General features: G+C 33.2%; 1 protein-coding gene across 6 annotated transcripts in view; it reads right to left on the minus strand.

Annotated features, from left to right (window-relative positions):
• Positions 1-22,099, minus strand: part of LOC123695111 (homeotic protein antennapedia-like) — a 150,450-nt gene that overhangs the window by 79,034 nt on the left and 49,317 nt on the right. For 4 of the 6 annotated variants that reach the window (XM_045640839.1, XM_045640840.1, XM_045640834.1 and 1 more), the window contains exon 2: positions 9,204-9,253. The exons of the other annotated variants lie outside the window; for them this stretch is intronic. The gene's annotated coding sequence lies outside the window, so the exon portion shown is untranslated. The remainder of the gene's footprint in view (positions 1-9,203; positions 9,254-22,099) is intronic. 6 annotated transcript variants of the gene reach the window in all.

Consider the following 22,099-nt stretch of genomic DNA (forward strand, 5'->3'; position numbering starts at 1 on the left):
GTGTGGCGATCGAAAATAAACAATTATTTGCCCGCTGGGGTGCGCTCGGGCCAGGGTTCCGTATAACGGTGGGGTGCTTATAGTAAGGAGGAGGGTACAACTGAGAATTCGTGTAAGGAAAATATGATTTTTCTTGTTATTTTTTAAACTGGTCTAATCGAACTATAAAATATGCTCAGGCATATGTTAATGAACTATTAAAATGAAACACTTAGACAATAAATGGGTTATCGTATAAAATTTGATAATTTCACTCATCTAATCGTATAAGAATATTATCCTTAATATTGCTTAACATTCTTAAACGTTTTATTGTTTAACATTACTTCCACTATCTATCCCTAGGTACGTATTTTATGTTCAACTTTATACCATAGAAAATGTAACATACATTGGTTTTCAGAACGTCCGCTCGCCTACAGCGTCGAATCTGATCACTGACCCATGAAGCTTACAGAAAGGAAATTTTCTTCCAGCAAAAGAAAATATAAATAACTCCATTGGCCCCAACATCACCCCGTGACAAAAGAGTTATCGGTGCGTTGAAAACAAAAATGGCGAAATGATTTATGACCAAGGTTCTGTATTAGTCGTGTGTTCTGGAATTATTGTTGATAAATAATTTTCTGTTTTAATATTTTGTTATACTTTAAATAAAAAAAAAGATAAATTAATTGTTTCAGGTGTTTTTTTATATGCCCTAGATCATCAATAATATCCTTATAAGATTTTGAATAAATAACATGTTAGTTTCTCTATGCCACCAAAATAATAAATAGATAACGTCTAAGTATAAGATCAAAAATGAAAAATCTTAGGTTTAAATATCATGAAAATTATGTGAAACTTTTTGAAATGGTAGCAAACGGCAAACGGATGTATTTATTTTATAAAAGTAGTTTGTAATTCTTTAGGTAGATTAGTATTCTAGATATAGATTATCTGATTTGGGTCGCGTTTGTATAAGTCATAGGTCGGGACAATGTTTTTATTATAAGGATTCGTGACTTGACTGAAATAACCTTTAAATGGTATTATCGTTTTTCTGAACCTTTGATATCTCTGCAAGATGAATATTTGTATACACACACTTTATCTAAGTTTCCCTATCACTTATTAAATGCATAATATGTCCAATATATCATAAAAAATCATAATACAGCGCCACTTCAGAGCTGTGCCAGTAAACACTATTAAAAAATATCGAGCTGTGAGCTCATAAATTGTGTGCGACGAAACCGAAGATTAGAAGCTAGCAAGTGAAGCCAAAACTCGATATTGGGTGAATAATCGTCGCCACTACCGGCGCGGTGGCGAGCCGGATGCTCCAGATTTATACCCGGTCGGGTGGCCACCCGGCGCACCGGCCATCGGCCTGGTACACGGTATACCTAGCAGAACTTATCCGCACTGTCGTCGAGTCCATTCTCTTCATATACCACCCGATGTCCGCTCGCCTTGAAGGGACGCGATTTATGGTGTGGAAACGTCAACGGTCCCCGTGTTTAGTTATAAATCATATGTGTTTGCTTAGTGCATGAGACGTCTAAATTTCTCGGATGTATGCTTGAATTGTCTTCGTATTTATGGCTTGGGGTGTATAATTGTTCAGAGCGTTCGTACATTGTTTTGAGAGACCCGAACGGCTGTAAATGTTCGCTGAAACCGAATTTAGCGACGAAATTTATAAACGAGGGGTGGTTTTGCGGATTTGTTTAATAATCCCAAGTTCCAACGTTAAACCAATATAACCCGTATCAATATCGTGCTAAGTTATATTTCTTCCATGAAAGAACAAATTTAAAAGCGGGTTATAGATTTTCATACGAAATGAACGATCGTATTACGATTGTTTTAAAATATATCAGATAAAAACGTGAATAAAATTATGAAGAATTTTAAACGTAGGTATGAGTTATTTATAGCCCATGGGTTTCCGCCCACTGAAATTAACAGGTAAGTCAAAAACAATTACTGAACAATATCAGAACGCAACAAAAGCGACAATTGGGTCAAATCCTTCGGGAGTTTCTAATTTATTGCTGCCATTGTCGCTTGGCTTGCTTATAGCGATTCAACAATGCATCAAAAGTAAGAAGCCAGGTATGTTTATGTGAAACGAAATTTGCATGAAGTTTTCGGCTTTCACTTTTATTGTTAAAGATTAGTATAATGGAGCGATTTAAAAGCGACTACGGTAGCTGTCGCGTTCTCTGCGATGAATTGTTGAATGACTGCAAAGCTTTGTGAGAACGATTGGTTTGCGCAACGCGGAAATAAACGTTGACAAATTATGTATCAAAGAAAAGTTATGAAAGTTTGTCAAAACAAATACTGTTAACTCAGATTGTTTTTACGCGATGGAGACAAATATATGGTACCTAGAGCAAATGAATAAAATAATTAATAGATAGGTAAATGTTTTAATTTATTTTCATAAATGAACTTCTACAAGGATAACGATGTTTGAAAGTTTAGCTTTAGTATAATAAAGTTTTAGTTATTCTATTTTAATAAATCTCTAAGGAGAGGTCTTATTTTATTCCTCGCAACAAAACGATAGATGTAAGTACCTACCAACTTTCTAAGTAACTTTCTTTAGAATACCTAATACCTATACATAAAGAAGATTTAACTACGTTCAATGATAAGTATAGTTAATATCAAAATCTATTAAAACTTAATATAAAGCTATGTAAAGATCAAGGCTAGATAACATATTACAATGTTTAACTCAACTTAACACTTTGACCGAGTTTCGTCTAGGGCAAATAAGTTGGGCTGTTTGTTTTTGGCTATACTTAGTTCGGGTTTTGTTCCATTCTTCATAAATATATTTGTACAAAGATATTATCTTTGATAAAGATTTATAATTAACTGTTCCCATTTTAATTGTAATAGGTAATATAACATAGGTTTGATATTCACCGTCGTTGTTCACAGTCCAAAAAGTAGAGCTATTATAAGATTAGCTTAAATTCATACATAAGTAATTCATACATGTTTATTTAATTTTATTTGTTTTTTATTTTTTAATTTTAGATGAAATATTAAAAATCAGTCAATCAACAATAAATCATTACTTGCCTCTTGCTTATATATGTACTCAAAAGTTAGTAAATTATACAGTTTCATTATATCTATTAGTAGATGAAGTGCAACTATAAATTACCTTAAAATAAATATCATACACAAGTTTCAAATTTCGCATAGGTCTCTACCACATCTCTACTAAGTACTAACTAATACAACTTTTCATTCGAATGAATTTCTCACTCCGCTCCTAAAAGCTTTCGGGTATGCGAATATAGTAGAGCGCCATCTTTGAGATTTGCAACGAAATATTTCAGCCGAATGAAAACATCCCTTCGTACATTTCACGAACCATTTCAACCCCTGCGCCACCCTTGTGCTTCGACAAGAACCACATCAGAGAGCTTTCGTCCCCTAGCGCCATCTCGCGGATGGTGCTCGAACTACCAAAAACGTTTTAGTCTTCAATTTATCCGCAGCGGCAGCACTGTAGCCGAAGTTATTGAATGAAATCACACATAAAATGAAATAACCATTTTAAACTTTACAAAATAAAGTTGTTTTTCGAGTGTCGTGATTGCGGATGAGGACCAGAGTATGCAAATTAACGTGCCATTACATGGTAATTTATTTGAAACGAATGACCACTTTGCGGTGTAGTGCATCGAGCACTGAACGTTTATATGGGGACCCTGACCTTATATCGTTCCAATTTATAGCTTAAAGCCGTTAAACGCTCTTTTACGTAACAGCTGTTGTGTCTCGCGTGATGCCTTAGTGTATTAACCTTGTTCCAAAGGACTTTCACCTGTCCCTTTGTTTTGTTTACAAGTTTTATGTAAAGCCAAATCATTTATTTGCGATCGATAAACGAATTGTTTAATTCACGCTATAAATTAAATGTGTTATAGAACAAATTATAACGAATAAGTATTACGGTACATGTTAAGCATTTTTTACGTTTTCTAAATATTATATTACTTTAAATGAAGTTTAAAGCAATTTTATACTTTATTTAAATCAGTATGCGAGCTTTTGGTAATTAAAAATTATAATAACGACGCTGTAACATTAATTGAAAAGATAAAAATCGGACAAATTGTTCGATCATTTATAATTTATTCGTGCAATGAAATCAAACATTGGCATTTCATTACTTGAGAGTGATGTTTTCAAGCTTTTAAATTTAACTTTAAGTAAATAAAGTATTCGTATGAATATATTTTATGTATTGTCTAATTTCTATTGATACGATACAAATACTATTTGCAGCTGAAGACACATAATAAGCTATTATGCAGCACTTTACTGCGAGTAGGTACTAGGTACTTATTTAAGTTTTATTGGTAGGACAGTCGCGTAGAAAATGTCAAACGACAACCAATTATTGAATTCTATGAATGATTAACAACAGTACATAATATGTGTAGCGCTCTACCAGCTTAAAAGGGTGCAATTAAATGGGACTGCCTCCAGGCAACTCTTTTCGTTCGCCCACGCAGCGATCGTAGCAACAATAGTTCTCGAATGTTCTCGGATATTACAATAATGGTATCGATTATAATTTGCGTGCGATGGGGCCCGAGATAGTCGAGAGGCGACACGTAAGCGACAGGCTGCCCCAATCGGCGACGCGATCGGCGCGCGCGCACAATGCTATCGGGCAAGCATCGGGCTTCGCGCCATTACTATTGGTGCAAGCGGTGCAATGATTAGCTTTCAATATTCAAGTATGGTGTGGCAAATAGGTGTGGAATGGCGTGTTTTTGTATAAAACGATTTTTGAGGTTTTTTTTTGTGATTACGATCATGACTGTACCATAGGTTAATTATTGTAGATAATATCCTGAATTATAGGATTATTTTTTTATATTATTGCGAAAAATATGATATTTTTTTCTATTCTTTAATTTTTTTATAAATTATTTAATGTAATTGTAAACATTAAGAATAATGAGTTATTCTTGACCGTAAAAGTCAGTAGGAATTGCTAGTAAAATCAACTTTAGAAGTGCTCATGAATCTATTTCAATAAAGCTTATTAAGCTCTTCGTAACGAATAGAAACAAATAGTCTCAAAGGATTTCCAAATATAAATTTACCTTATGTTAACATTTAAAATATCTGACTGAGTTTTTATTATTTTTTTGCAAAGTAGCGTAAAGTTAACTTTTTTTTTTTCTTTTTTGAGAAATTATGCACCTCATAGCGTCTTCTCTTACATCTTAATACAAGAAAAACGTGCAAAAATTCCTCTAAAACCGTCTTAGTTTTCTCTTTGCCACACACGATCAGGCCACCATCATTGCAGATATAAAATTCAATTTACAACTGGCGTGTACGTGGCTTGCAAATAGATTCGCAAGGTTGAGAGTTTGGCACCTACAAAACTATAAACTGTTACAAGTAATCTTGTTGGAAATCCCAGAGATGCCCAGCCTTTCTAAGTGTAGGTACCTACAATTGAGCGCATAAGCTTAGTATGTAAAGAAAAGTTTATGCAAATAATTTGTTGTTTCTTTAACGTTTATTTTAACAAAAAATCTATTTATGTTGCACACATGAGAAATTTGCAATCGGTACAATTTCGATACTAGGTACAGTTAGGATCCAATCTGCCTATAGCTCTAAACTTCCTTTACAAATTTATGGGAACGTAGACGATATATCGTTGAGGCTTACGATGCGATATATCGTATACTATCATATATTTTGTATACCTACTGTCATTTCTTCAACTTCAACAAGACACTTAAAACCCACAAAATCTGAATATATTGAATGTGTGGCATAATAAGTTATTTTACTAAAACAATCCTGTTGAATAAAGTTTAAGGCGTAGGTACTTTATTTTTTTAACTTTGACGTTTATAACATTCATATCATAAACGTGTTAAAACTATTTAGAAATTTAATAAGCCTTTATACAGTTAGTATGAGCAATAAACGGAGCCGCTATATCAATAAAAGTCGCATTACAAGCATACACATGTCCCGCCGCAGGTGCCTGTCCTCCGCTGATTTTGTATAGGCATTAGATACCGTTAACATTACGATTATCTAGAATTATTAGATAATTGTAGTTGGTAATGTTTCGCTGATTGCTATTAGGGACGTAAAAAACTGTATTGTTTGTGGATTCGAGTAATTAAACAAGAAGTGCTCTACAACTTTTAATGATAGCTTGATAATAAAATATGTATATTGAATAGTAGGTATCTAATATATACGAATAACAGATAATGAGGTTAGATAGTAACTCATATTATAAATGAGATTAATGAATTATACAAGAATATTATAATCCCACCAAAAACATAAATGTAAAAATTGGAGCCGAGTTCAGTCGTTGACTTAATTTGCCAAAAAAAGAAATGAGATCTAAATGTGTGCCAAGTTCTGCAGACAGTCCAGAAATTTATTTACAAGGATGTATTAAGTTCTTAGGTTGACTGAAAACTCAATTGTTTTATTTTCCCTTAGAGAACAATGTTTATTCCAAAATATAACTTTTTTAATTTGAATAATATAATTATTTTCACAAAGCAAACAACTAATGACCTATTGAACCCCATAATTTGATGAGGCTAGTTTTTAGAACCTCACAAAATATAAACAGTATGTAAAACTAGCCTCATCAAATTATGGGATTCAATAGGTCATTAGTTGTTTGCTTTGTGAAAATAATTATATTATTCAAATTAAAAAAGTTATATTTTGGAATAAACATTGTTCTCTAAGGGAAAATAAAACAATTGAGTTTTCAGTCAACCTAAGAACTTAATACATCCTTGTAAATAAATTTCTGGACTGTCTGCAGAACTTGGCACACATTTAGATCTCATTTCTTTTTTTGGCAAATTAAGTCAACGACTGAACTCAGCTCCAATTTTTACATTTATGTTTTTGGTGGGATATCATTACTTTTTGTACAGAAAATTACTCTGCAAATTTGATTTACTTTATGAATATAATACTTTTTATATACGATTTTTATTATTTTTTCTTGCGGTTTCTCTGTATGGTTTGTTTAGTATTATTTTCTATATTTTCTTGTATATTATGAATGTCAGCGCACATTGCCCCGTCATTATCTGCATTTTTTTAACCCATTGAGCCCCGAGCGGCCCGATCGGGCCACGACACAATAGATTTTCTATTGTGTCTGTGATTCCGGGGGCTGAGTTAGACTCGTTTTCTGTTTAAAAGATTACATGATTTTCTAAACATCCAGCGTGAATTTGTACACACACTATTACCAAGATGCAAAGATCGTTGTAGAAGAATCATCGCTTTACTCCATGACGTTACGGTATTGCTATGACGCGATCTTGAAATTTTACTCTAAACGCACCTAAAGATGTTTCACTTATATTAATATTACGCAAATTAAATCATTTCGACCTTCGACGAAGCCTTCTTCCATTACACTGAAATTAAAACTAAACTAAACACTCATAAATAAAGAATAAATAAATGTGAATATGTAAAATTATATATTATTTTTAACTGTATGAGCAATATTTTTATTACAATTTTCTTTTATTTTACGTTTAATAACAGTTTTGAATAAAGAAATCATGCAATCGAAGTAATCCGCCCTAGCGATACTAGCGCGAGTGAGTGTGATGTCAGAGGCGCATCGAATCTACAGATGTTTCGCGCTAAAATATGTAAACTTCAATAATCTATATCTCAGTCATTTATTGATGGATTTCAAAATTTTTTTCGGCCACTGACTAGTTTTGATCTATTTTTTAAGACTAGTAAGGTGAATATACTATTTTCTATTTTTTTAAACTTTTCCATTTTTCCATACAAACAAAATTTATGTCATTGAAAAAAAAATTAAATACAGATAAATTCAGTATTTTCTGATTTTTTCCTTTGTACACTCACTATTACCTAGTTGATTACAAAATTTGAACTTTCTAGGTCATCTGGAAGTGGGTTAGGTTTTGTATATGTCTATAAGTCAGTCAGTCTTAAAAATTGCGATTTTTGGATATTAATATCTACGCAACTGTTTAATCTGTATTTATGAAATTTAAGTTTCTTGTTTATCTTGAGGTCCTCTTGATATGTACCAAATTTAGTTTATTTAACTTAAATAGTTTTCGAGTTATAAGGGGGTGAAAAGTGGCTCGAAATGGTTCGTGTAAATATACACACGGCTGCTGCTCGCCAGTTCTCTTCGCTTGAACTCGGCTTGACACGCTGCCGCGTGTCTAGATAATTAATTTAGCAAGTAAGAAATTGGACACAAAGCAATGCAAATATTTATACAACTAGACGCTCAAAAATCAGACCTGTGTAATGCACAGACGAACTGACATCTAGGTGTTGCAATTCCAAAAAGGAAACAGAAGACAGGCGAAGCTAAACGCGCGTCTAACAGTAATTGTGAGGACGCCAATCAAGAGCCAGAAACAAATAGCGGAGACGAGAGACTGTCAATCTAACACGAAAGCTCACTGTTTAATGATGCAATAATTTGCATAGCAGGGCTGTGGAAACGCAACCTATTCTAGTGTCCATCGCTTGCCTTATACAGCGACACCCTTGTTACGCAAAATGTGAGTGTTCATGCAGCGGTAAAAACGTGTTAACATGGGGTAATAGCGATTACGTATGGTGTTAGTTATGTGGTAGAGAATTATCTATTGGGTAGTAAATAAATGCTGGTACTATTTTTCAGATAGTTTGAAAGTGAGGAATGCAAAAGCAAGATGTTCACTTTTTAACCTGAATTTTAGAAATGTACCTACCAATTACTCTATTTTTCTATGGCATCTGACACTAGTTTTTTAAACTTGGCTTAATATTTATACAATTTATTCCCCATGAACTTCATTAAAATTTAACACAGGGGTTTAATTAAATATTCGAACCTAAATGTTTCTCCTCCCGGGATAATAATTTTAGAATCCTATCATTTTGATAGAGCTCTCAAAAAAGGTTCCCGGAATTCGGGAACCTTTTTTTCACTTTGATTTAATTCATCACGCACAAAAATAGCGTGAGTTGGTTACTTTTAAATTGTTCATTGTATATGTATAACGTTACCATAATATTTACTCTACATAAAATTATAGTGAATATCGAAGTTCCAGACAGCGAACAGCTGACCCTCAACTATTTTTTACACTAATAAACCATCTACTTCTTACCATTAATTTGCACCCCGATGTCTACTTAATGGTCCGAAGAAAATGTTTACCTGAAAAAAAAAACAAATCGTTTTATTATACGTGGTATAGTGTCATAAATGTCAAGTAAACATAAACGAAATCATTATAATGCACAAATTGAACGTACGGAATCAATTATAGGGCCGCCCACGAAAAGCCCGCACGGGCCGAGCTAAAACCCGCTTACAATCTGACATTTATGAGTGCCATAAAAACGCTCAAGTAGTGACTTTTACTACTTGTTTAGTGAACATAAATGTCTTTGCCTTGCCCGCGCAGAGCGTCGTCCGTATTTAAAAGCGCACAGTTTCGTGCAGTTCTGCTCCTTTTTATTTACTGTTACGGTTCTGTTATGCAACTGTATAATGCTTTGGTTACTTTTCAGCTGCGATTTATGGATGTCGTCTTTTGTCTTTATTTAACGGTTTCACTGTGAACGTATTTCTTGTTTTGTGAGAAAAAATGTGCTAGAATATTGTCGGAGTACCGACTGCTTAATGAAAATGAACATCTATTTGCTAAATTAATTATTTCTGCGGTAGGTACAAGTCGTTAACTATTAAATTTGACAGTATTGTATGTATTTATAAAGGTTCCTTGTTCATTGCTTAAGCTGTGGCGTCAATATAGCTGTCGATATCTTATATTTGGCTTAGGTATTTACAATTCAGTTAGCAGGATTCGTATTCTACCTTCGTATGTTCTACAATGTTGGTCTTCCTACCGTGGCCAACTGGCCACCCATATTATACGACTAAAACGTACTACGAACTATCTGAAGAATAGTAATGTAGTTTCACAATACTTAGACTTAATTGATTTTTAGCCTAATACGATTCTGAGACGTAGTGCCCAAAGAGCTGTGACTTGAAAATTCAAACACTGCGACACCGTTTACGAAAGTAAATAAATATTTTAGTACAAACATCACTTGTTCATTAAATTATTAATTTAATATGAAAATATAAGCTCTACATATTTACCAATTTCACAATCGCAAGTTTAATCTGCTAATGTCTTTAACGTTTATGTCAGAATTTCCGAATTATCAGTGATGATACAGCCTTTTGCATCATTCATATCGATGTTATATTGTTTGAATTTTGGTATGAAACCGTAATAAGAGACGTTTAACTAAAGTCGTTGAAGTAGAAGTTTATAGACATTAAAAACATGCCAACAGTTTAAAGATTCAAAAATTGCCTTTCCGTTTTGTATCGAGCTGCCAATTAACTTATAATAACTTTTATTAGCGTATACTGATAACTAAAACATATAATTATCACGATAATATAATGTAAACAACAAGATAAAGTCTACCTCAGTTCCCACTTGCTACGATATGGTCGTTGCACACAATAAATATTAAGATACTACTACTAAGATACTATGCAATAAGTTATAAGGAGCCAAACTTTTCTTTAGAATAATATGAGTATTAGGGATTACTTAATAAAACTTGTATGTAAGGTTGAGCTAAAGTTTAGCAATCTAGATTGTATCTATGTAGTAGTTATAACGCCGATAAAACCGATGCATTCGTGTTGCATATTGCTATCCACCTATACACACACACTCACAGGATGAATATTTATCACAGAGGTCACCTTAAGCCTAAACCGACTACTGCTTACTATGCTCCACAAGTCTTTGTTTATTTCCCGTACCAAAAGAAAGTCCTTCTGCATACCATACTTAATATATTCGTCCGCCAAACCATGCGTTGTTTTCGCTACAAATTAGACAATTAAGAGTCGATGTGTGGCTTTAAATCTATTCAATTAAAGCTGTGTACGCACCGGTCACCTACCGCGGCGATTTTTAATCATATGTATGCAACGTGCGAATCGCGGAGGCATTTCGCATATCAATGTGTCGCTTATATTGATAAAAAAGAGCGCGCGTGTCGATCTCGAATTATGGAGGTGTGACCAGGGATTTTAAACTAATTGATTTGATGACACCATAAATTATCGGCTTCACATTAGATTCACTTAATCTGTAAAATGTATGTTTATGGTCATTTATATTTATTTGACTTTTACGGCTTGTTTATCGTGAATAAGATTAATTCTTTCTAGCACCTTGGCTGCGCATGTGTCTTAACAATATTTAAAGAGATTATTGGAAAAAATATACAAATGAAATGGGCAATTGTGTAAACTGAAATATAATAAAATGCAATTATTCGCTATAAAATTTACATATAAAAGAAAACATAATAGTTAATAACGTAACGTCTAAATAGCGGGGCGATAATTACAGAACGGCTATAATAATACATCACTTAGCCCTTCAAAGATAAAATAGGAAAGCTATCCGACACGGTTGCTATAAACATCACTACGGTGCCATAATTTCTTCATTAGATTCGCATTTCCTTCACGCGATGTTCTAGTGGATATAAACTGCGTGTACTTTATGAGGTGTTATGTGCGGTGTAATTGACGATCTTACAACTTAGGACATCGTGCGACATTCATCACTACGTTTAAGTCTCTATTACGAGCCAGCTGTTTTGCGACAATTTTCTTTAGTAAACGAGTAATTTTCTTTAGTAATCGATAGAGAAATATGAATATTTTACAGGTGTACCTTTTGAATTTAATTGACTATAAGTACTCTGTTAGGTATAGTATACTATAATATGGAATAGGTATGAAAATATAATTTTCTTTCCTATAACTCTGTCTTTAAAAGCACACTGAAAAGTATAAATTCTATAAAAATAGAGGTATCAACAGACAATTACACTAAAGCTCTTCCCATAAAAAGTGAGACAAACAGCATAATAATTTTTCATTTAAAGAACAATGCACTATTTTTGGCACGAAGCAGTTCATTTAAAAAGATTCCTTGGACCATAGCTAATACGAGCGTCGTTTATACAGTTCCAACTTCATGCATCACTCGTATTATTTTACGAGTTTACATTCCATAGAATTCATGCCTATCCTTTGAACACCAGCCGTCCAATTATTAATTTTTTATAACACTTACCGCTCTCATTAAAAGTGAGTGATAATAGCAAAACCTTTAGCAAATATCGGATAAAATAGACATAACCCGGTCATTCAGCCTGCATTCGATTCGCATATTTGCATTGGTAGGTAACTTCTCAACAACGTCTTATTATTAAGAAATACCTACTTTAGTTATAGCTTCATTAACTTTTACAAATAACTTAATTAAAAAATTTGCATTACATCTTAGGACGGTGCTAAATGCTCATCCTTTTTTGCATTAAAACATGAGCTTTTATTAGCTAATTTAAAGTTATTTAAGGCAATGTGCGTGTCTTTCAATGGTTTGCAGCAAATACTTAACAAACTCATAATATGTAGGTATTTTATAATTAATGTAGATCTTCTACAATGCTGTTCTTGTTTTACCTATTCTATATATAAATAGATGCACAATTATTATTAGTACTAACAAGGTATACGAGCTGCCAATCACAAGATTGATTTAAACGTTAATCAGTGTCGAAATAATTAATGACACCGCGAGATGAGCGGACATGCATGCAGATTGGCGAGCTAACGAGTGATAAACTATGCATGCGCGAACACCCATGATTTTCACGAAATTACGCATTTTAAATGTATGGTTGTTTAGCATTTTGGAAAATTCGGTAGTTCCTAATATTTAAGAAGTCTAATAATGAAATTACGGTTTGGGTGGAAAGCATTGAAATAAAAATAAAAAATATTACATCAAGAAAATTGAAGCAATAATGTGTGTGCCCTGCCCTTACTTCTTAACATTCATCTCTGAAGTTGTGGGTATTATAAGTAAGTATAGCAATTTATTTCAATAATATAAATTATTCTATAACCCTCATACATTTTACAACAGCTCATAACACAAGCTTTAAAAACGTCACAAACAAACATTTGCACTTAAAACAGATAAATAGAGCCATCTATCGTTGTAAACAAACAAATCATGCACGCTTTCAAATAACAATAACATCGATGTAACCGTTGTATAAATTGTTCACAACACTAACATTAATATCGTCTCAACAAGTCAGTGTCACATAAAATTTCTGAGCCATTTGCCCTTTCAGGATGTTACGTGATGCAGTGTGATTTGTGCCTCCGTAGAACCTGCATTGATTATCATGTTAACTTCGTACATGCACACGTAAATGTTCATTCAGGATTATATACGACTTAGAAAATTCTGACTGTGAGAAAATCACGTTCGCAAAATAGAAGTAATGAATTTCGCGTTATATCTACTCATCAAAAACTATGTAAAAAAGACTTATTTATTGTCTTGTGTTTGATTTAGAATTAATTTAGAAGACAAAAAACACTTAAAAGATCGCGATTTAAACCAGTCAAAACTCAAATTTCTCATCGAAAACCGTATCAACAAGCTTAGCTACTAGCACTTCCCGGAAGCCAACGATGGCGCATTGGCCAGTCGGGCCCTACATTAAAATTCAGCTAACACTGATCCAGGAGTCATCACGTCGTAGAATAGAGCCATAACGTTTTTACGATCCCTTGTGCGCCATACTAGGATATGGCGGTGTTCGAATTTTTAATTTCAACCGATAGACATATCGATAGCTTTGACATTAGTCATCGTTTGTAATAATAGTTTTGTTTGTGTGTTTATGTTGTGTAGGCAAATGGAATTGATTACAGTTAATGACCTTATTAAATATATTATGGTTTTATTTTAGGACAATATGTGGAGGCGTAAAGAAAATATTCATGTGTAGGTATGTGGAGACTGGAGACATACCTATTCGAGAAAATCTAAATCAGATGTGCGCACTCTAACATACTGTGCTTCTATTTCAATAAAATCCTCTTAAAAATACTGAGAATGGAGAGTGAAGTGTTACTGCAAATTTCACTCAAATGCAGATTGCAGGATGTACCTAGCGACAAAAAAATACAATCTACATATTATATCCGGCGCGAAAGTAGGTAAGATTATAAAACGAACCTAAACTAAGTATTACCTACTTAGTAAGATAGGGTCACTTTATGCATTTGTTTACAGTCTGAACAATAACAGAACTATTCAAGGACCGTTTTAAGTTAATCCCACATGTTTGTATATATGTTAAATTTCATTTATATGTAATATTAGAGGTACCTTTTCTGAATAACAGATGAGAACGTTCTCTTTGAACTTCCACGTTATAAAGGTCGGACAACAGTATTTATTAAATGCATTCAGATATATTTTGAAATATTTTACATTCATATTAGATTTCTGGTTTGCTTTGTTAAACTCGGTTTGAACCGCGGCCGTCTACGTTGACCCGTTTAAGGCGATTTTCGTATTTTGGTTTAAGCGGATTTTTTATACGCCTCTAACCATAATTATTATTTTTTACATTTTTAACAATGTAAGTAAACTCATAATTATCGGTTCGAATGATTCTATAGGTACTTGATGTAAATGTTATAAAATGTGCAATGAAATACAAAATCGTATTTTGGTGAATTTAAATAGAAAATGGCAATGCCTGCCACAATGCCCTATGTCGTTGGATTCATAGAATCGTTCATAGCGGAAGACTTGCGCGATGAACCCACAGAGCTATGAAGAATGTGCTAAAATAGACACCTACTTTTTTCAGATCAGACAGAGAAGTAAAAATATTACTTATAAGAATTAATTCTTATATGATAGAAACATTTCCCAGTTCAAATACATTACTCATTGGAATAAGGAATTGGTAGAGGTACAATCAGGACATGTATAATTCCTCAGCATATAGTTGCTCAACAGTTTCGCTGTCGCTTACTTAGATTAGAACGTCGAGGGCGGCAGCAGCAACTATATGTTCAAGTGATTTTTCACGGCTACAGAACCCATGTACAAAGGGCACGCAGCGGTGTTGCAATCACGATCCCCGATCACGACTGGTCCTCTGCTAGTTATTCACCTCCGTCACATACCATTAATCCATTCAAAAATCACTTTTAACCAATTAATCTTAAAGCCTACGCCGCCCGCAATCGCATGTTGGCAAACTTAGTTCTGTACGCATGTATCTATTGCGAAGCAAAATATTCCTTATCGAGCACGATATAAAGGTTAAGGGCGATGGCTTTATTAGTTTGTGTGCAGTAAAATGTCTCTAGAGCGTGTCGCTACTACCCGTAAATGCATTAAGTTTGTTTTAGAGATAATAATCGTTGCGAATGCGAATGCTTTGTTGTTTCAAAGATAGAGTTGTCGCCGGTGATTTATTTTTGGTCAACTCTTGTTGGACTTAATAGAGGTTAACGCAACGCGAATTATGCAGAGAAATACTTTACGTTTGTTTTGCGTACGCTTTTTGCTTTCGATGCCTAGATTCGTAATTTATGACGTACAGTACAATATAATATCTACAAAATTACTAACATAATATTATAAGAACTTGTATTACAAATTTGTAATAGGTATAAGCACGTACCTATTTTTAAGTGTCGATAAAATTATCTTTTACCCAAAACTAGCTGGAAGGGTTTTTATATTCTAGTTAGATGTTAAATGATAAAAAGACACCTAAATATAATTTAAATACTTGACAACATCGCACCGATGCTCAGTTATTTTTTATATCAAGATAAATGCTCACGATCACTTACAATGTTGCTACATTTTATGTCATAAAACAGAAGTCTTATATAAAATCTTCTTAGAAACGTTAGTAGGTATTGTATTTCCCACGCTGAATTTCCAAGTAACATGTTAACTATTCGAAACTGGTTATTTTGTGTCCTCTTTTATTTATTTAAATATATAATTTCAAAGTGTGAACTAGTTTTTGAAGCAAAAGTTTCTGTATTTAAAGAAATTTAACTCATTCTCACACAATTTATATTAATTTCTTATCTCTTCAAATATAAAATGAATTTTGTTAGAAATGTTCAAAATGTAGGTACCTTTTATTTCTCGGAACTAGAAATGCACTGACATTAACCGACATAATATTTCGATCAAAACAGGGAAATTTGATAAGTAGGTATATTAAGGAGAGGGCTGAACGAAAATTCCATAAAAACACGTCCGAATAACTTCTATTTTGTATGGAAAAATCAAAACCTCCACATAATCTGGTTTATTAAAATATTTTGGGTAAGTGCGTGCGCGTTCTGATACTGCCCTTGATCACGCGATGGCTCCTCCACTTTTTTCCTATTTCAAGCTCCATTCACAATTCACATACAGATTTAATCCGTAGGTAATAAGGTCCATTTTGCGACCATAAAAGTATTCTATTTAGAAAATCTAATCAACGGTTGAACTTGTCCCCTTGACTTATAGCTCTAGCTAGTGTATTTATAAAAACAGACTAGATTTATGTGTGCTTAGAAGGCACGCTTAATCCAATTATTTATTTACTTGTAATGTGTAGTTATACCTTCATACAACGCGATCGTGAGAAAATAATAAATCTAAATACATGTGATCATTATTAGATATAAATTATAATTTAATATCTTACTCGTATTTAAAATAATAAAATGAATTGAATTTATAAGTCAGGATTTATAAATGGAAATGGTAAAATTTTTGAGAACTAAATTCTAAAATATTAAAAAGTTTAATAAAATTGTATAAGCTAGTTCAACATCGAAACGAAAATCGTTATACTTTTTACTCTGTAAATTAAAATTGGATACAACTTCAATGACTGCAATGAAATGTGTTTTTGCCGCCCAGACCCAGTCTACACTTTTTACACCACATACCTGCGACAGCTATCATAATATCATCCACACTACATTTATCATAATTTGTTATTTATAGCCTTAAATAGGTATTCGCGATGAATAATGTAAACGAAAATGTTATTTCATTAATGCGAAACAAGAGTATGGAAAGTGTTCTACGGAAACAAATTAAATGCATTTAAAATTTAGGATAATAGATTCAGTTTATATCTATACAATACAAGTGTTGTAGCTTACATCTTGCTGAGTAGTCTCGGAGAGGGGGCGGGGGTTGACATAGACAAATGACATGCTGCCAGCGCCCCTAGCGGCGGCGGGATGAATTATTGCCACCAATCGAGAGCGCGGTTCTAGCGGCCATTTTTTAATTTTTAGGGGTACGTTACCCTTGTGAGTATTATTATTAAGAGAGGAGACAATTTTTGCAATCTTCGTAGGTGCTTTGATGGTGGAATAAAATTGCGAAATATTTCATTTTTTAATAATTTTTTGTCTCAGTTCGTGTGAATTGGATTTTTAGACCATCTACCTACATAGTAATAGTACTTACATCTTGAAATTATTTTTGTTTTCTCTGAGGTAATATTTGATAAATTTTGTATTAGGAGCACCGTCGAAACAGTAGGTATACCTAGATACCTAGGTATCTACTTACCTATCGGTAAAAATTGTTGAAGTTAATTGTAATTTTTAATATAATTATGTATGTATTTAAATAATTTAAATTTTAAACATTCCGATGACAAAACATTTAAACGAAGAAGAAACAATGTACCTACCTACTAAACGCTCTTTTCTTAATAGCAACAATTTGTGTGCCTACAGGTACCTACAATGTAGGTACTCGTATGTATCCACTAGGTAGGTATATTGTTAGTTCTACAAAAAAATAAACATTAGGTATAATAAAAGCGCTACATATCATCCGTAGATTCATATCAGGTAGGTAGGTATGTAAAAGTTATTTATCTAATCATTTATAGGCATTTCAAAATTATTTAATTATTTATGTGTTAAATATACCTACTTATTTTTAGTACTTTTTAAACTTTTTTTTAGTATTTTTTTTTTTCACCAATTAAGATTTTAAGATTTATAAAAGGTGCTCAGGTGTATTCATAGGAACAATGAACAATTTTGAAAAGCGCGCCATCTAGCGGTGATTTTCTACACTAGCTGAAGATTCGTGACGTTTACTTGTATTCGTTTTTAACTTTGTTTATGTACCTAATTACTAATTAGGTTTAAAACCTTTTTCATGATTTACATATAGAAGAGGTACAAAAAATAAAGCACATTTAAATGTAAGGTGTTGAATTTAAACGAATTGAAAATTTTAGATCGTGCCGATATTATGTATGAACGATTATAAATATTTATAATTTAATATCAAATAAATGCACACAAAATGATATACCAACAGCCAGGAGGCATAGACAAAAAATTACTGACCACGGCGGTCAATAACAATTTATCAAAGCTAACATCAATAATTCATTCTATTAAAACAGAAGCATGCTGTAATTAGCGCAATTACTGGACCACCCAGGAAATAAGCCGAAGTTGTAAGAAATATTACATGAATTTATCTTTTGAGCCCAAGGGCTAAACGCATTCTTCACCTTTATCGAACAAGAAATAAGGTTAAGCCACATACGTAATTAAAGGTGAATTAAACGGAACGATGACAATAGATGAACGCCGTTGTTCCAAGATCGTGGGTAAGATAGCACATTTAATTTATAAACCTTATACATCTTTGCTTACGCGTAATCGCACTCGTGTGTGGAAAGATAGGTATAGCGACTCCGTACAATATGTAATTTTTAATGTAGGTACCTATGTACCTATTCAGTGAAATTTTTTGGTATCAATAAAAAGGTATTAAGTAACAAACCTACTTGGTACCATTATAAGAAACCGGTATCATGCCTTTTTGAGAATAAAGATCATGCAAGCACAAATATATCGGATAAGGTAATATTGTAATTAAAAATAAATAATAGAAGATGGGTAAATAGTCGCAATATACGGATATAAAATTAGAAAATAATTTCGGGTAGCTCTAAGGGCGCTAACAATTTTAAAGGTATTTATGACCCCGATTGTAGTGTAATTATTTGCCTAAAGTGGTATGGTTTAATATAGACCGGGTTGGGTCTATTCGACCCTTACATATGAGCTAACTTTCGGAATGTAAACAATTACTGAGGGAAAAATTAATGTACAAAGTTTTGGTTAAGAATTTTTGTACGTAATAAATAAACTTTGTTAAAGTTGAGTAGAGTGAATTATTAAGGGCTTTAACAATTTATTTGAAATATTTTAATGATACCTTGTTTAACTATTAAAGGCATGTTGCTTTTTACATTAAACTATGTATTTTTTTATCAAATCTTCCTTTTTTGTTTCTTTAAATACTTTGCTTTACTTTGCAAGGGTGCAACAGTTTAGATGATTAGAGAAGCATAAAACCGAGCCATATCTAAAATAAAGCGATAAACAATAATTGTTTGTCGATTACTTCATCATATCACCTATTAACACCAAAACTCTTGCCACAGCACACAAATTGGCGGCACATGAAGAATATCTGCTAAATTCAGTGCAGCCACAATTTGTCTCTATCTACAGTCTCATAAATATTTCTTGTGGCTTAGTGTTTATCTACACGAGTTATTGTACATTATGTGGGAACAATTACGCGTACATTAATCACCGAAGTCCTGTACTGTGCCCAACCCTTCTATTACACCCTTTAGAGGACCCCCTGTAAAGCTACTTCACACTTGATTAGCTGAGGCGACTTCGCAACTAAGTTGTTCTGGGCTTGAAATATTGCCGCATCTATATTTTTATAGCTTTTGTTACTTTAAGTGAGGATTGTTTGAATGCTTTCTTCGTAAGCTTGTGCAGTCCCGTGCATTCTGGCTTTTGATAAGTTATAAATTCTGCCAAAAATTTTATAGTTTGAGTAATTTTTAGCATGACTATAATGCTTCGTTTTGGTCCAGTAAATATTTGTAAAAGGTATTCGAGTTCCTATGTAGGTATATAAATCATATACCTACTCATATTGAATTGACGTTTTAAAATAAATATGAATCAATATTATATACACGATATATAGTTTCCGGTTATGAGAGGAAACTATTGACATTTATCATCATAAATTTTTATAATATCCGATACATAGGTAATATTATTTAATATTTATAATAAGGAAAACATTAGTTCAAAAACACAGAGTAAGAATTAAGAAATAATTTCTGAAACTCGCTTAAGGGTTGCACGGTCATTAATAATTTAGCGGGAACAAATGAGTTGACTGAGATAAATTATTATAACCTGTTAATTCTCATCAAGATAATGCACGGATAATTTACCGGGAATTTAAAATAAATAATATAAAAATGTTTTTAACCTAGAAGATTTAAAATTTAGGTTTAAAATACAAGAAATAGATACTTCGGTAAAACTGGAAACAAACTTTGTAACACTTCGAGTGCTTTTTTTCTCTATGGATTTCGAATTTATTAAGTCATTATCATTATTTTTTGCCCATTCTTTTAAAGACACTAATTCAACATAACGGCATTTTAGAACGTTAAACCCGTTCTAACACAACACTACACTAATGTATTAAATATTTAGGGAGTGGAGCGTTCTTGACCTATCGCCTCATAGAAAATTTGATCTAACTATAGTTTTAATATCAAATATCATTAACTATAAAAAGAGTAAAAAATGTTAATTTATTCAAAATACGATTACGTAATTTAATGTAAACATTTTTTTTTTAATTTATTACATATTCTAAGTTCAAGTTCGTCGAGTGTTTGAATCATCATCATCATGATGATTAAAAAATGTTTACATTAAATTACGTAATCGTATCAAACTAACTGATGTTGTGGAGGAAATTTCACTACTTAGGTATGTTCAATCAGTCAAACAAACTTTTTGAAAGCCGACTAAAAGAAGATTACAAAATGTACCCACCGTAATAATTTGTAGTAACATACCTAGTACCCGTAGTTAAAATACAATTAAAATACTTGATTGCACATCCTCCACAATATTAATAGCTTTTAGATTTAATATGGGGACATGGGATAATACTATATGGTGGTCAGGTGTTTCAGAAGGGTCCACTCGAAGGTTCGGTCACAGTCAGAGGTTTTCAATGATTTATCGGCCTCTTATTGATATCCTTTTAATCTTGCAGTTGAAAAGGGAGCGAGTGAAATATGGCAGTATGTATTGCACGGGAAGTACTATCTAGTAATTACATAGTTTAGTAAGGAATTATTGAGGATATTTCAGAGAAAATGCTTTGAATTTTTTCATAATTAAATTATCAGTAATCAAGGGACATGACCTTATATTTTTATCGTTCAATGCAAAGAGGGATATTGATATACAAGTCTGTTGGGTGAACAATGTATATTAGTTGTTTTAAGCTTAAAGTAATAGAAGATTTACTTTATGGATAAATTGGTCCCCATTTAGCATCAGTACCGATATCACAATACCGGCTGCCAGCCGATTTAAATTTATTTCGGACGTCGGTAACTTCCAATTTAAACCTCTTAATCCTCTATGATGTATGTCGGTATTCAGCTGGATTAAAAGTTCCACGGAAAATAACCGGGAAAACCTTTTCCGGGGTCGAATTGACCCGGGCAAGAGCGGGATTAGGCGGCCGGGATTGGATATACATAAATCTCATGCAAGGCTTTAGGGCCGACGCAATTAAGCCTCTCTCGCTGATATGTCATTTTGTGACGAGCGTCGGGTCCGAGCGATACTAATCGCATAATCCCGCGTGTATAAATACATAATTTCAATATTAAAATTCAGCGGCGGCTGCGTGGCGTTCACAATGGACGCTCACCGTGCATTGCGTCATAAATAATTCAATTTCATAGTAATAAAATACGCGTGACCGGGACTACGGCGTGAAAACTTTTCAGCAATTACGGGTTGAATATAACAAAAAGCGCGTATCGATCGGCCGGCGCGGCGGGGTCGACGAGGCCCGTCCGACACACTCGTAACTCATGCATCAGCTTGCGCGGAAGGGTTGGCCGCGAGTGCAGCTCCGATGACTTATAGTTTGTATTAATACGCTCCAACACACGAATCCGATCCGAGAGGGTTAATTAATTCAGT

This window comes from Colias croceus, chromosome 10 (assembly GCF_905220415.1).
Source record: "Colias croceus chromosome 10, ilColCroc2.1".
Taxonomy (NCBI): Eukaryota; Metazoa; Arthropoda; class Insecta; order Lepidoptera; family Pieridae; genus Colias; species Colias croceus.